Below are 16,615 nucleotides of genomic sequence, written 5' to 3' on the forward strand. Positions count from 1 at the left end.
ATATTGACCCTATAGCACGACAATGACGGTGCAAGTCAAGGGGACATGGCCAAGCATCCCCCCGTGCTCGTGGGTGCTGTTAATCGTCGTTGCCACAGCTCTTATTTTCATGGTCTCCTCTAGAAGTCGCACCCCCGTGCTGATACACCCCGTCCCAGCAGAGGTTCTTACCTTTCCAAAGGTGAAGGCCCCCATCCATTTCAAGCTTAATCGCTTGCGATGGTGGTCTCCTGCATTCAATGATCTCAGTCATTTACTGAAAAATACTGTATATTTTATTTTATGTTTTTGTGTATGTACACTGCTCAATGCAATCACCTATGTGTATCTATTTTAGTACTGTTATCGATTTATTTCACTGCACTTGCTATTCTTTGTCTTTGTATTTTTGAAATTTGTATTCAAATTGTATCTGATTGAATGCAGAAATAAATCAAATCAAATCAAATCAAATCAAATCAAAGGTGAAGGCTACCTTCCTCTCTCTCTTTTTATTCAATTCAATTTTTTTCAGTTTTTCTTTCTCACTCTATCTTTGTCTCATTCACCCGTATTGCTTTCTTTGTTTTCTCTTTCTCATGACATCTTTTTTTTTTTAATTATGTTATTATATTATTATCTTCTTATACTATGAATACAATGAATTATTGTGTTCAATCGGAGGGGGGGGGGGTGGTGGTGGAAATAGTTGTGTTTCTCACTTCCCTGTTCAAAAACAACATAACAAGCACAAATTGATGCAGATCACAGAAGGAAATAAGTACGTGATAACATGGAAAATGGTGTTCACATAAAAAAGTAAGGCCTAAAGTGCGTGTACATCGTTGTCAAGGTTATCTAGAGGTGGAATCAAAACAAAAATATTTTCAGAGAGTAATAATTGTATATCTAAACAGTTTTCTACAGAAAATACGCAAAATATAAACATTTGACAAAAAATAAAAACATAGACGCATACACAGAGAGAAGATTAATTATCTAGTTTCAATAAGATGCAAGAGGTTTTTTATTGTACTGCTTAAAGATAAAATTCGTTAATCATACTATCCTGAAACATGTCAAGAAAACATACTCAATCAGTCGATCCAGTGTCTCTCATTCATTCGATGGGCACCTTGCTCAGCCTGAGAATAAAAAAAGTAGAAAGATGATTTACTCACGGACACGCAAATCATTAGCCAGACTGGTTGGGCTCGGTTATGAATGTGTCAAATGTTTTGCTTTGCTACACGTTCCCTCTCTTATCCTTTCTGTAATGCTTGAAGGTAGCCATAAACCCTTTCTGTGACGAGTCGAATGGGTTCGAATTTCACACTTAATTTGTCATTTTTGTGGATAGCCATTAGCGTAGCAACCACAGGGATTATCTTATATTAAAGGCATTATTTACCATACGCAGATGAAACAAATGCCCAGCTTTGATGCTCTAAAACAGTTCTAAAAAAGGAGTTATGGGTGGAAACAACCAATGTAAAAAAATTTGATCAGTATACTAGTAATCAATATTAAGTATTGTTAAATATGAAAAATGTTAGCAATAGGTATGATAAAATATTTTTTAGAATAGACCGTCTACAGCTATGGTTTATTGAGAAAAAAAATAATGATATATCCTTACATTTTAGGCTTCATTGCGAAATTTTTATATGGTAGAATGTTTTCTGATACAACTGACCTACACATATGCATCGATTGTGATAATTCGAACATTTTTTTTTAAATCACTGCTATCAAGCATAAAAATTAAATGCACCATTTGAATATTATGGTGGATGGTATATTATTGGAACAAAAAGAAAGTGTCAAATTCCTTGGAATGTATATCAATGAAAATTTGAAATGGAATGCCCATGTGCAATATATTTCAGATAAAGTGTCTCGTAATGTTGGTATACTCTGTAAGCTTAAGTATTATGTCCCAAAAAATATTTTATTTATGCTTTATAATTCCTTGATATTATCGAACATCTCATATTGTAACATTGTTTGGGCAACTGCGAAAAGTCACATTGACAGTATATTGCTTCTGCAAAAGAAAACTATACGTATATGCACCAATTCAGGTTATCGGGACCATTCAGATCCTTTGTTCGTAGAATTAAAAACACTAAAGGTAAATGAGATTAATTTTTTGCAAAAATCACTTTTTATGTTTCGTTTGTATAACGGTCAGTTGCCATCTTCTTTTTTCTCATTATTTCATTTAAACAAGGACATACATTCTTATTCCACAAGGCAATCTGATAAATTTCATCTACAAAATCCTAAAACGGTGATGGCTCTGAAATCTATCAGACACACTGGACCTGATATTTGGAACTCTCTTCCTTCAGAAATTCGAACTTTAAAGTCTATGTATTCTTTCAAGAAAGCTGTAAAGACAATGCTGCTCTCTGGATGTCCGTGATCTTATAATGTCATTGCAATTGTATTGTACTCTGTATATGAAATTCCCTCGTGGAATTATCGTTGTTCTGAATTTATTGCGTAATGTTATGTAACCGACCATGGCCTGTAACAGTACTGTTCACCTGCACCTCGGTGAGAAAATAATTTGCCATCCTTTGCTATTCAGTGATCCAGGTGTTCTAACTTTGTGTAATAGTCAAAGCAGACAGACCTCTCCTCTCTCCTTTCTCCTATCCTATCTCTGTGCAAGTCATCCCTCCCCCTATTTTCCTATATGTTATGTATTATGTACGAGGGCTGCATGCAAATCAAGCAATGCTTAAGCTGTAGCCCTTCTGCGTTATTCATTGCATCACTGTTCTGTTGGACATTTATGTACAGGCAATGAAGAAATGTCTTGCTGTATATTCTAAAGGTAATGAAAAAACTCATTTTGTTAGCAACTAATGTTCATGTATATCCATTTATATGTATGGTACCATTAATGTATATGATATATGTTTATGTATCTGCATGAGCAATGATATAATACAGGAACCAATAAAATAAAATAAAATCAATGGTAAACAGTACCTCTAAGCGACACTGATTGTCTCATTTCCTCACGCAGGCCCAGGAAGAAACCTCCAAGCACAAACCCGTCTCCCATGCCTCACGTGTAACCCCGCCTATGCAGCCAGTGCCTCCACATCATGGCCGAATGGTACAGTTCACATATGATAATAAGACCCATCATGCATTTACTACTCGATGTCATTTGAATTTGGAGCGAAACAATCTGTGCTTTGTTTATTTGTCTTTCCTCTTATCTCGCTGGTATTTGCCTGTTTTCCTTCCGTTTGATATCCTCTTTCTCTTCTTACGCTCCTCAGACTTACAATTATTGAATACCTGAATGTAAGTCCAAATTCGGATGTCGTCTTTAAAGTAATGTGAATATAGATAATTATTCAAATGAATGTTTTTACACATCAATTTGTACATATAACACCTACATAATGTATATATATATATATATATATATATATATATATATATATATATATGTATATATATATATATATATATGTGACCGTGCACCTCAAAACGAACATAAAGTCGCACACACTGATTTTGCGCGAGGACTGAAAATAAGTGAAATGGGCCAACCTAGCCGAACTTGACTTTTTCATATTTTCTGAAAGAGCGGGTCTTCTTTTACATTATGCTAAAATTTGGTATCATAAAACGGGCAGGAAAGTGTGTTTTTTTAGCAGTTTATCTCTAACATTTTTGGTAGAATAGTGTGATTAGGTGTGTCTTTAGAATCCCTTTTTCATTTCTGAAAAACCTTCTCCACACTCTTCACTTTCAACTCTAATAACTTTTGAAAGGATAGGGCTACTGCTTTGAAAGATGGCATTAATTATGGACAGAATGTGTCAATGAGGCATGCTTAATTTCAGTTTAATCTGATAATCCCTTATTTGTTGTTACTCTGGTGGTTTACTCCCTGTTTTTTGTCCCATTCATCGCACAGCCAGCACGGTTTCGTAAAGATTAAGCGCTTGAATAGACACTGTACTTCAGAGCCTCTTTTCTCAGTTCACACTTTTCCTGAGTTTGTGCTTTCTTTCCAATATTTAGATAGATTAGGAGAGTCAATTTGATTTGAGTTATACATCACTTTAAAGCTTAAAGTCTGCTCTTTTAGAATATGGTCTTAACTAAAAATTCATGTCTGGCGACTTTTTGTTTGTTTTGAGGTGCAGGGTCACATATATATGTATATATATGTATATATATATAATTTCATATACATATATTTAGAGAGAGAGAGAGAGAGTGAAGGAGAGAGAGAGATTAAAGGTGATAAGAGAGCAAGGAGAACAATGAGATAGGAGCTAAAGGAACAAATTGTACATTTTGCGTGGTTCAAAAAATCCCACTTTTTGGATACTTGTGTGTTGTAAAGCTGAATGGTTAACCTTCTCCAGTGAAGTAGTACCAGCTGGGAGGATGTAAGTGCAAGGAGAGGACTTGTGCCAATGAGATACTCATCAAATTTGCTGTTGGCATTGACAGTGTTAGATGTCTAATGGCAGTTTAAAGGTGTATGGTCCCGGTGTTTTAGTCAAATGCGTACGCGGGCGCACGACGCAAGTTTCCTATAGAGACCTACGCTATCGACTCCTCTTTAGCGCTTACGCTTTGGCCCACTTCCCCGAGTCCGAAGAAGTCCGAGGTCCGTAGTCAGTGGTCCGATCACAGTTCGGCTCATGATCCGGCTGAGGGGGATGACAGCTTCAGCAAACTTCTTTTGTGATGTCATAATAAGAAGCACATATGCACGCACCCTGGCATTAGTACAGACTGCGTGTTGCGCAGAGAAGACAGCGAAGGCAACGTTACTTAGCAACACCTACGCACTTCATTCTTGATGACAGCTCAACTTCGGCTAACTTCGTATCAATGCTAACGGTGATCGGCAGTATCATCAACAGCGCCCTCTACTCTACTGGGACTATGCACCTTTAATAGCACTGGCCACTCACTCTAGCTTCCACTAGCCTCTACCTTCCTCTCCATGTTTCATTCATTCTCCTCACTGCTCTATTCCCTTTTCTCTCCTGCTCCATATCTTAGCAGTGATATGTGTTTGTCAGCAGAGAAAGTGTACAGTTCTGTATAAGCCATTATTTTCACCTACAAATATTTTTTTTTTCGCGAATGAAGAGGTCTGTAGAGCCCACAAATGAGACAAAAATGACCACTAATGTCAAAATTACCACAAATGTCATAACACGAGTAAATTGCGTGCATGCTGAGGATCAGTTACTGCCTTTACTGCTTCTTCTGCGTGGACCTCTCTGGGCAATCCCCGCTACTCACCCGGAAAAAGTTTTGAGCATGCTCAAGGCCTTGTCACACCGTGTCTGGGGAAGCCTTAATGCGGGTTGATTTGCGGGGAAATTTTTTGGCTACCCGGACCTCCCCGCAGTTGGCCCGTACCTCACAGTAGGGCCTACCTAATACGTATCTCACCCGTAGTTGCCCGGAAGTGTGCACGCAAGTGCGATTTACCCGCAGCCAAGTTTTGAGCATGACCAAAAACTTTTTCCGAGTGAGTCGCGGGGATTGCCCGCAGAGGTCCACGCAGAACAAGCAGTAAAGGCAGTTACTGACCCTCAGCATGCACGCGGCAATTTGCTTGTATAGCTCGCTCTTCGCCCGCAGAACTGCAATGACCAGCTACACAGATATTGGGAATTTCATCACCGTTCCTTGCCAGTAAAACACCCGAAAAATGCTCGTAGAGTGCCCGCAGATGACACGCGCTTCCGGCGCATAGGCATAGATCCATGGGCAACTTACGTACTTTAAGCGGGTCATCTGCTTGTGACTTGCAGCAGCTACGGGCCTCGGTGTTCTGCGTGGACCTCTGTTGGCATTTCCCGCGACTCACCCGGAAAAAAAGTTTTGGTCATGCTCAAAACTTGGCTGCGGGTAAATTAGACTTGCGTGCGCACTTCCGGGCAACCACGAGCGAGATGCGTGCTAGGTACTGTCAGGTGCGGGCCAACTGCGGGTAACTCTGACACGTTGTGACATTTGCGGGTAATTCTTGGACCAACCTTCATCCACCCACCAAGTTTCATCCCCAAAAAACAGACAGACAGACAGACAAACAAACGTTGATCAAATTATAACCTGATTCGCTATTTTTTCATTATTATAATGCAAGCAATGAGTTTTGACATTTGTGGTTGATGCGTTATGACATTTGCATTAAAAATAGAAATTGTGACGGTTGTGGTTGACGTGTTATGACATTTGTGGTAATTTTGACATTTGTGGTTGACGTGTTATATTGTGGTAATTTTGACATTTGTGGTTGACGTGTTATATTGTGGTAATTTTGACATTTGTGGTTGACGTGTTATATTGTGGTAATTTTGACATTTGTGGTTGACGTGTTATATTGTGATAATTTTGACATTAGTGGGAGATTCTTTTTAAGGCTTCTTCTTCTTCTTCTGCTTCTTAGTTTTCTGTTTTGTTTTCTTTTTCCCCTTCATTTTCTTCTTAATTCTTGGTTTTTAATTTCTTATTCTTCTTTATTTTCTTCTTCATTGTCTTCTTCTTCTTCTTTCTTTTCTTTATCTTCGTTTTCTTCATTATTTTTCTTTTTCTTCTTCGGCGTTTTCTGCATCTTCTTTTCCTTCTTCGTCGTTTTCTTCATCTTCTTTTCCTTCTTCGTCTTCTTTTTCTTCTTCGTCTTCTTTTTCTTCTTCTTCTTCTCCTCCTCCTCCTCCTTCTTCTTCTTCTTCTTTTTCACTTTTGTAATGCAATCAATGAGTTTTGACATTTGCGGTTGACGCGTTATGACATTTGCGGGTAATTCTGGGATCAACCTTCATCAACCCACCAAGTTTCATCTCATTTAACAGACAGACAGACAGACAGACAAATGCATTGATGAAAATTATAGTAGATTCTCTATTTTTCATTATTATAATGCAAGCAATGAGTTTTGGCATTTGTGGTTAACGCATTATGACATTTGCAGTAAAAATGGAAATTTTGACATCTGTCGTCGACGTGTTATGACATTTGTGCTTGATTAGATTTTGACATTTGTGGTAATTTTGACATTTGTGGTTGACGTGTCATGTCATTTGTGGTAATTTTGACAATAAGGGTTGATTTTGACATTTGTGGGCTCTACGAGGTCACGAACATTTTTGCATGATGTTGTTTTTGTAAATTGATACTAAGGCTATTGTAAGTGCACTATCACCCTTTCACATGGCAACATTATTTTGAAATTCACGAAAATTAAACCCTTGCGAAAATTACAGCTTATACAGTAAACTGCAGATAATGCAACATGTTAGTGTTCTTCACATTTGAATAGTGAAATCCTCACAATTGGTTTCAGGCCAGTGGATTAAAGTGTAACAGAGAAAGTATGAATTTATGTATGGTTAGTTCCAAATGTTCTTCTTTTGCCTCAAAATGAATTGTTTCATTTCACACGAATTCTTAAATATCTACTTATGTTTACTCCTCAAACTGGTCTGGAAAATCCAGACCAGGTCCTGTTTACTGTGAAAAACGCTGCATTGTATAGCACAAGCAATTCCATTGCAGTGGAGGGAAATCAGAGTACCAACATGATGAAGATATTCCCTTATCACCTGTTGATAGAAGTGTACAGTAGAAGGCATCCCTAAATTTGCTAAAATAATTTGTTTATGGCCTTCGCTACCCTGAAGATGTGATAGGGATGGGAAATCATGATATTAATGGGCATGAAAACTGTAGAACAGACTGGGCATGAGATAGTCATAGATGATTGTCTTAGTTGGGGTAGTGGCTGTGGGAGTTCCCCTCTGTGAGAAGAAGGAGGAGTTACAGATTGTTACCCACTCTGAGAGATAGGGAAGTACTACACAAAGTCTTTCACACCACTAGACAGGGGTGGGTTACACTCTCCTTCCCCACTCCATGGAGATGTAGAATTTCCGCCGTGAAGAGGAAAGGAGAGAGTTAAAGGGAGTTCTCCACTCCATGGAGATGGGGAGGTTATAGGTTGTTTCCCCAGTCCCAGGCGAAGGGGGTGATTATAAAGAGTTTCCAACATGCAGATAAGGGGAAAGTTACAGGTAGTTCCCACACACTTACATGAAAGGAGAAGATTACAGGGAGCTCCCCACACTGAGAAGGAAAAGGGAGGGGAAGGGGTTGTACTATAATGGGAGTTTGCCACTAAACAGGAAAAGGAGCAGATTACATGGAGCCCCCTCCCTACCAAAGGGAAGGGGGAGAGTTACACAGAGTTCCCCACACTGAGTAGAAAAGAGAGGGACGGTGAGTAGGATGTCTCCACCACCAAGGCAGATGTATAGGCGCCTTCTTCCTGACTGTTATTTGCCATCAGTCATATCTAATCAGCCTCCCAGCACCCTGACATGCCAGGCCAGAATCCATTATTTTTAAGCCTTCTCTCTTCTGGATGACAGATCAAAAAGTATACATATTCATGTTGAATGATCAACATACAGACAATTCTGAAATTATCTACTGGAATGTCAATATGTATATAATAAATACAGTAAATAAGTCAAAGCATCCTTTTAAAGAACCTTTATTTCATTTTGTTCTGCATGCTTTTCATTTAATGTGTTTTGTTGGGTGATTTTCTTTTTTCAATTATCAGAATTATTGATCTTTCATTGAAAGTTTCAATAATTCTCTGTAGTCATACAGTCTATTTATATAGTCATGAAATATTAGTATCATACAGTTTACTCGTTCAATTATGAAATAAGAGCATTTCAAGAAGAACAGCATGCAACACTTTTAAAAGGTCCCAGAAGGAGTGCTTCTGCCTGCTATACATATATATATATCTATATATCTATCTATATGTATATATATATATATATACATATATATATATATATATATATATATATATATATATATATATTCCCTCTTATCTATGCAATACCTGCAGGTTTTTTCTTGAAACTTATTTTATGCATATATTATCCAATAGAGATTCTCTTGGACGTTTCTTACCATAAGGTCAAAGGTCAAGTGAAAGTGCTAATTTGTTTTTTTTTTTTCATATTTGGATTCAGTTTCACTATCTTTTTACCTCGGTCCCGTGCACACCAAGTTGTGTCAACAGCTGCCATCCAGTATGTCTCAAAACAGTGGACTCTGACTTTTGTACAGTGCACTACGAGTCAAGTTATTCAGTCTTTTTCCGGCAGTGTTGTGTGAATGCACTCTTCCTAATCGCCTCTTTTGTTTGTCGGGGAACACAGCACCACCCAAGTATTTCTGAAAGGGGTGATTACTTCAGAGGCTATTCAGCACCTTGCATGCATTATTCACAGCGTGGTGAATTGCCTTGCTCTTCAATCGATCTGCCAGGGGCTAGGGGTCATGTTCATCTGTTTCTCCCCCATGGAGTAGACAATTCTGAATTTTGTGAACAGGTAAGTAAAGAAGGCTGCGAGTTCTTCAGCAGTGAGCGGTTCAAGGAGTTGTTCAAAGTTTCACTCGTGGAAGCAGCCGGCAACGAAATGCAGAAACTTCAAGTACAACTACTAGAACTTGCGGAAACCAAGGTGATTGAATTGGAAGCTGAAGTAAAATTTAAGGCAAGTGTCATCACCTCATTGCAAAAACAACATGAGCTTGACTCAGCTGATATAGCCAAGCTCAAACAAGAAATGGATGATGCTGAACAATACTCTCGTCGTAACTGCAGCGGGTTCTATGGTATCCCGGAGAACGCAAAGGCAGATGCAGACCAGATGATGCTTGATCTAGCCTCGGAGAAACTGAACATCAAGCTGCAGCGACACGAACATGAGATTGACAGGTCTCACCGTGTGGGTGCCCTTCGTACCACCAGTTCAAGGCCAGGAGCAAGGAAACAGCCACCTCGACGCCCATTCATAGTCAAATTCACCACTTATCGCACCAGAGACATGGTCATCAAAAGCCGGAGAAGACTGAAAGGAACTCATGTTGGGATTGAGGAAGATCTCACAGCAGAAAGTCGCCTCCTGTTGACCAAAGCGAATAAGAAGACGTAGCAAAAAAATACTAATGACAAACTGTGTGCAGCGTGGGTCAGTGATGGCAGAGTCATTGTGCTGGGCATAGCCAATGGATCCCTTGTGAGAAAGAGAATGTATGGTCAATCAGTGAATTGAAAAAGCTCTAAACAAAATGCGCTATTTTCGATAACTGATCTCTATTCATATAAATGTAAAATTAATTGTATTTCCTTGATACTTGTCGTATCCTCATTAAATGTTTGGGAGCAGACTCTCCTTTTGATCTTATCTTGTGTAAATTCTCAGTTGTTGAAGTCTATTTCAATTGTGTGTAGTGAGTCTTGTCTTGTTATTTTTTCTGATACATTCAATCAATGCCAGTTTTCTCACGAAAGTCTGAACCCTTCAGAAATTGCAGGAATATTATTTCTCCTGCTAGTGATAACGAATATGTCTGACCAATATTACTATTCAACTAAAAATTTCAACAGCTTTTCACATTCCGAGTTGATTGCAACAGAAAATGAATTTCCTTTTTATGCATTTTAATTGTAGGAGCATGCTTCGTAATTTTGTTAACTTATTTTTTTTTTAACTTCGATTGATATTGCACCAACTATAATTGAAATTTTTGAATCATGGCTGAATGCTCACTCGCTTCTCGATATGTACAACCTTAATAATCATTCTTTCTTCGCAAATAGTCGTAAACTCAAGAGAGGTGGTCGTGTTGGATTGCCTATTAAAAAAAAAAGTTAAATCTGAACGAAGGTTTGATTTGGATGTAAACAATATCTATATTGACAGTATTTTTTTTTCTGAAATTGAAATGAATCAAAAAAGGACTTTATTTGGAGTTGTGTATAGACCACCTAATCAGTCTTATTATCATTATTTTCATTATTATTTATTCGACCGGGTAAAGAACTTAGAATACATATCATAAGCATTACAAACATAAAACAAAATCTATCCATGATCTTATGAATTTTTTAAACGAATTATTACAAATTGTACAAAATGAGAAAAAAACTGTTTTACCTGATGGGTGATTCCAATATCAACCTTTTAAAAGAATAGGTAAAGAGAAAAAATGTAATGAGTTTTTTGATATTTTGTTTGTTCATGATATGTTTCCTCTCATCAAATATCTTGCAAGGTTTACTCCAGACTCCGCTTCTCTAATTGATAGTGTAAATTTATCTTCATCCGGGCTTTTTCTATTAAAAGTGATATACGTGATCATATCCCATATATAGTATCTGTAATAAAATTATTAATGTCTTTAACAGAAAAAAATGTTTTTCAAACGTGAAATCAGTGAGCAGAATATCATCAGATTTGCGAAACATTTGAATAGTTCTAATGGAATATCACAGCCACAGCTTTCAATGCCAATGACAGTTATAATAAAGTCACACACGTATTTTCAGAATTTATGATGTATGTTTTCCTCTGTAAACATAGTGTTTCAAAATAATGTGGGTAAAAGTAAGAAATGCGGACTTTGGTTTAACGATGAAATTATTAAGATTATGAATAAGAAGAAAAGTTTGTATAGTTACATGTAAAAAAAAAAAATCCCACTGATTACAGAAAATTTGTATACAAAGAACGAGAAATAAAGTTGTAAACAAAATTAAGCAGGCAAAAAGACAGTATTAAAAGGTTCAATTTCAAGCTGCACGTGGAGACAGCAGTAAAACGTTGAAAGTTATCAATAGGGCATTGGGAAAAGATAAAAAGAAATCCTGTATTGATAACATTGTTGTTGATGGTAAATTTGTTTGAGATAATATAATTTTTGATACCTTTAATGAATATTTTGTTAATGTTGTTTATAATTTGAAATGTAAGTTTGATGTATATAAGAAATCATCTATATTAGAATATAAATATCATCAAAAATGAGAAGTCTGTAATTTTTTTAACCAATATCTCCTGATGAAACCATTGATATTGTTGATAGTTTTAAGAATGATACTATCCCAGGTTCAGATGGGACTGCAGTTTGTGTTTAAAAGGAGTTCTTAATTATGTATGTGAACCCCTAAGTGCAATATTTAATAAGTGTCTAGATGGTGGTGTCTTTCCTGATACACTGAAAATAGCACGCGTAGTACCTGTTAAAAAAAAGAGAAAATGTTCACATGAGAGTAAGTAATTACCGTCCAATATCTGTTTTGTCCTTTTTCTTAAAAGATTTTCTACAAATGTATTTATGTTCGTCTATTATCCTTTATCAAAGAGTGCAATATCTTCACTTCGAGTCAATGATATGGTTTTAGGGAGAAGCACTCCCCATCTCATATTTTTAATAAATTGTATGCAAAATGTGATGTGTGCAATAAAGAATGAAGAAATCTTAATCGGTATATTTCTAGATTTGAGTATTAGGCTTTTGATACTCTCGATCATAATACTGAGATGAATTTGTATGGTATAAAAGGAGTTTTAAGATTGTTCCGTAGTTAATTATCAAACAGAGTGCAATATGTTTCTGTAGATGGTATCCAATCTAAAACCATGGAGCTATGTAGCTCCATGCTAAAACCAAAGATTTGAAGTGTGGAGTGGCCCAAGGGTCAATATTAGGACCTCTTTTATTTCTCTTATACATGAGTGATTTATGTAATACATCTGAAGTTTTTAGATATTGTTTGCTGATGACACCATTATTTTCATGCCTCATAATGATCCCCAAACTTACATATGATAGTCAATAATGAACTTACTACAATTTATGAATGGTTATATATGAATAAATTATCAGTAAATACAAGTAAAACACACTTTATGATATTCACCAATAGAAAGTGGATGTGTAAAAGGATGTAACTATATTTAACGGGATCTAAAATTAAACATGTGGTATCTTTGAAATTTTGGGGAATCACGATTAATAACAGATTTATTTGAAAAGACCACATAAATATCGTGTGCAATAAGATTTTAAAAATATTGGTATACTTTTTTCGAGTTAAAGTGAAAACATAGCTCTGGTAAGGGTTTGAGAACCCGTCTTGCACCATTTCATATTTGCTTACAATAAATCGAAAGAGGCTACCAAGAAACTTACCTGGCTGACGCGATTTTGAGGATGGGTTGTTTTGGAACATTTTGAGATCAAAAGTAAAAGTTGGTATACCGACTTTCTTATTCCAGAAGGATCCAGGTTAACTCGGTCTCAGGGACAACTCGGTCCTATTTCAGACAATTTACACGCAGTTCGTGATCGCCGTATTCTATACGTAGGCGCACGCAGCGCCAAAGAGGTTCTTTGATGCGCACGTTGTATCAACTCGGCCCATAACTGCGACCAGCCAGAACGCGAAGCGCCCCCAAAGCACAACACTGTACAATCCAGGGGGACAACTCGGCCCCGTCGTCAAAGCGAGGCCGAGTTGTCTCCGATTCCGAGTTAGCCTGATCCCGATTTGGTAAGTTCTGAGATGCGAACCTTTTTGGTTACTATTTCGCATTTACGTCGTTACCCAACAAATATCTTGTTATTACAGCGATATTCTACATATTTCTTAGGCATACGTGTACATTTTAGAGCGAAATTTGACAATTTTGCAGACGTACCAGAACTATGTTTTGCCTTTAAATCTTTAAAATTCTTGAAATGGTGTATAATGTAATTAATGCGCCCTTTCTGGAATATGGTCTTTCTGTGTGGGGAGGTGCTGCAAATACTTATTCAGACAGACTTTGTAAACGACAACAACGTGCAATGAGAGTAATCAACCATTCAACTTATTTAGCTCACAATTCACCAATCTTTTATACTAAAGATTTTAACGCTATATGACAGATATAAGTATTTATTAGGTAATCTCGCGGTTTTGTGGCACAGAAAGCTTTAACCCAATTCTCTGCTCCATTATTTCACTTTGAATTGCCATTTTCATCCTTACTGTACCAGAAATGCTGAGAATTCTCACAGGCCCAAAGTAAGAACATCATTATGTCAGAAATCTGTCTATTATCAATGCCCACTTATATGAATTCAATGCCAGACAACATTTGTAAAGCTACCTCTTTCAACATATTCAAACATTAACGTAAGGAGAACTTTATGCAAAATTATATTTCATAATTTCTCGACTTGTTTGGCTGGCATACAATTCATGTAATGTTTATAATTTACTTTGTTTTTGTACTGTCTCTGTAATGTAATGAAGTGCTTGTTTATCATTGCTGTATTTCTTTTTCTGTTCTTTCATTTGTATATTTGTTCATCTCTTTGTTTAAAAATGTGAAAACGGTTACTGTCAATGCACTTTTTACCGCTTACCTTCGTCGGCATGATTTTAAAGTCAAAACATAGTTCTGGTAAGGGTTTGGGAACCCGTCTTGCACTATTTCATATAAGATTGTAATATATCGAAAGAATCTACCAAGAAAATTACCTGGCTGACGCGATTTGCCGGGATGATTAGTTGTTTTGGAGTATTTTGAGATCAAAAATAAAAGTCGGCATAATTCCAGAAGGATCCAGGCTAACTCGGTCTCAGGGACAACTCGGCCCTATTTTAGACAATTTACACGCAGTTCGTGATCACTATATAGGCGCAAGTTCATTTTTTGAGGTTCTTTGAGGAGCGCGTTTGCGACCAGTCAGAACGCGAAGCGCTCCCATACTACAACACTGTACAATCTAGAGGGACAACTCGGCCTAGCCGTCAAAGCGAGGCCGAGTTGTCCCCGAGTCCGAGTTAGCGTGACCCCGTTCTGAGATTGTGACTCCAGCCAACCTTTCTGGTTAATGTTTCTGATTTTCATCTTTACCCAACAAATATCTTGGTATTACAGCGTTATTCTACACATTTCTTATTCATGCGTGTATATTTTGGGGCGAAATTCGACAATTCTGAAGGCGTACCAGAAGTGTGTTTTACCTTTGAAACTTTCCACGTTGGCTGCTTCCCTTCACTTTATGCATTCTATATATTTTACTCTGTACTTTGTCACGACTGTTAATCATTGTCATTATTTGATGTTTTATGCTTAACAAATAAATTCAACTCACTATATATATATATATATATATATATATACATTTATATGCATATATATATAATTCATTATAGGAAACTTCATGAAAGACGTCGTTTTAACGAGTTTTCGCCCATTGTAGGGCTTTGTCAAGTGGATGGCAAATTTTATTTTGAAGATGGTATAATAAATCACAATAAAGATGCGTCGTCAGTGGTAGCGCGTCCATAATAATTTGGGCACATATGCAAATAGCGCACAAAATAGACATCACAAAGAATACTAAGACGGCAGTGAAAATACAAGAAGCGCATAAAATAAGACGATAATAACAATAATAGATCATAAATAATGATAATAATACAACCTTTACTGCTGTTGTGAACCAATATCTTCTTAGACTCCGAGCAGAAACCTTTTGCTGTTATTCATTGATATGTATAATTATGTACACTAAGCAAAAAAAAAAAAAAGAAAGTAAACACTTTTTCCATTACATATTTCTTATAGATGGTTTAGGAAAAAAAATGTGTGTCATATACCATATCTAAGGTTATTTAATTGGCTATCAACCCAGTAGGTTAGCTTATTAAACGGAAATTTTACGCATGAGCGAACACATTCGTTTTTGTCTTCCAAGGCACAAAAGCAAAAATTGCAGAAATTGACATTTGTCCCTCATTTGCAAATGCTCTTCACCGTAGCATTGCTAACAAAAATCAGAGACATGAATGAATAGCAAAAATAAGTTTTTGTTCCCTTCGATCTCTTTATATCCTCAAACAAAACTATCAGGGAAACTGAATGGGAATATGATAGTTTTTTGTCAATTCAAATTCAAATGACATAAAGAGTAAGACGCAAAGGTGATAACATAGAAAGAATTTCTGTACTTCATACTTTTAATTTAAGAATTAGGATTCATGAGACAATTCAACAACCAAATATCATGCTCAATTTTCTTAATTTGAAATAACATTTAAAATTTCTACAGTTTTTTTGTTAATATTGCCTCGTCTCTAATGTCATTCAAATTTGGATTTGACAGAAGATTCTTTATTTTCTCCGTATTTTTTTTTGTATTTTTTTTTATCTTTAGGGGATACAAACACATTATAGAGATCAGTGGGCGATTTTCGCCAATCGATTTGTGCTTCTTATTGTGTTAAGTTTGTCTTTTGTTCTCATTGATCATGGAAGGCACATTCGCATGAGTAAGAACTTGTCCATTTTTGCCATTTTTACTTTTGTGCCTTGGAAGAGAAAAATGCATGTGAAAAGTTTCCCTTTCTATGCCAATGAGTCAAAATACCACATGTGCACAAGTTTATGTTACATACATACCTACATGTATGGATCGGTCATTAATGTGGCAAACGGAGATTTAAAGACCTACCAGGTTGATAGCCAATCAAATTACCCTTAACATGTTATAATTGTAAAACATCAATATTTAGGCAAATATTCTATGACAAATATGAACTTGAAAAAGTGTTTACTTTCTTTTTTGCTGAGTGTATATAATATTATACTGTATATATAATGTGTGTGTGTGTGTGTGTGTGTGTGTGTGTGTATTATAACCATAACCTGCGGTAATGAATCCAACGAAAGTATACTTGGCAAAGCCTTATCTATGGACG

At 36.6% G+C, this 16,615-nt stretch overlaps 1 pseudogene; it reads left to right on the plus strand.

Moving 5' to 3' along the window:
* The first annotated feature begins 22 nt into the window (after nucleotides 1-22).
* Nucleotides 23-10,138, plus strand: LOC140241372 (uncharacterized; annotated as a pseudogene).
* The last annotated feature ends 6,477 nt before the right edge of the window (nucleotides 10,139-16,615 follow it).

The sequence above is a fragment of the Diadema setosum genome, chromosome 18 (assembly GCF_964275005.1).
Source record: "Diadema setosum chromosome 18, eeDiaSeto1, whole genome shotgun sequence".
Lineage (NCBI taxonomy): Eukaryota > Metazoa > Echinodermata > Echinoidea > Diadematoida > Diadematidae > Diadema > Diadema setosum.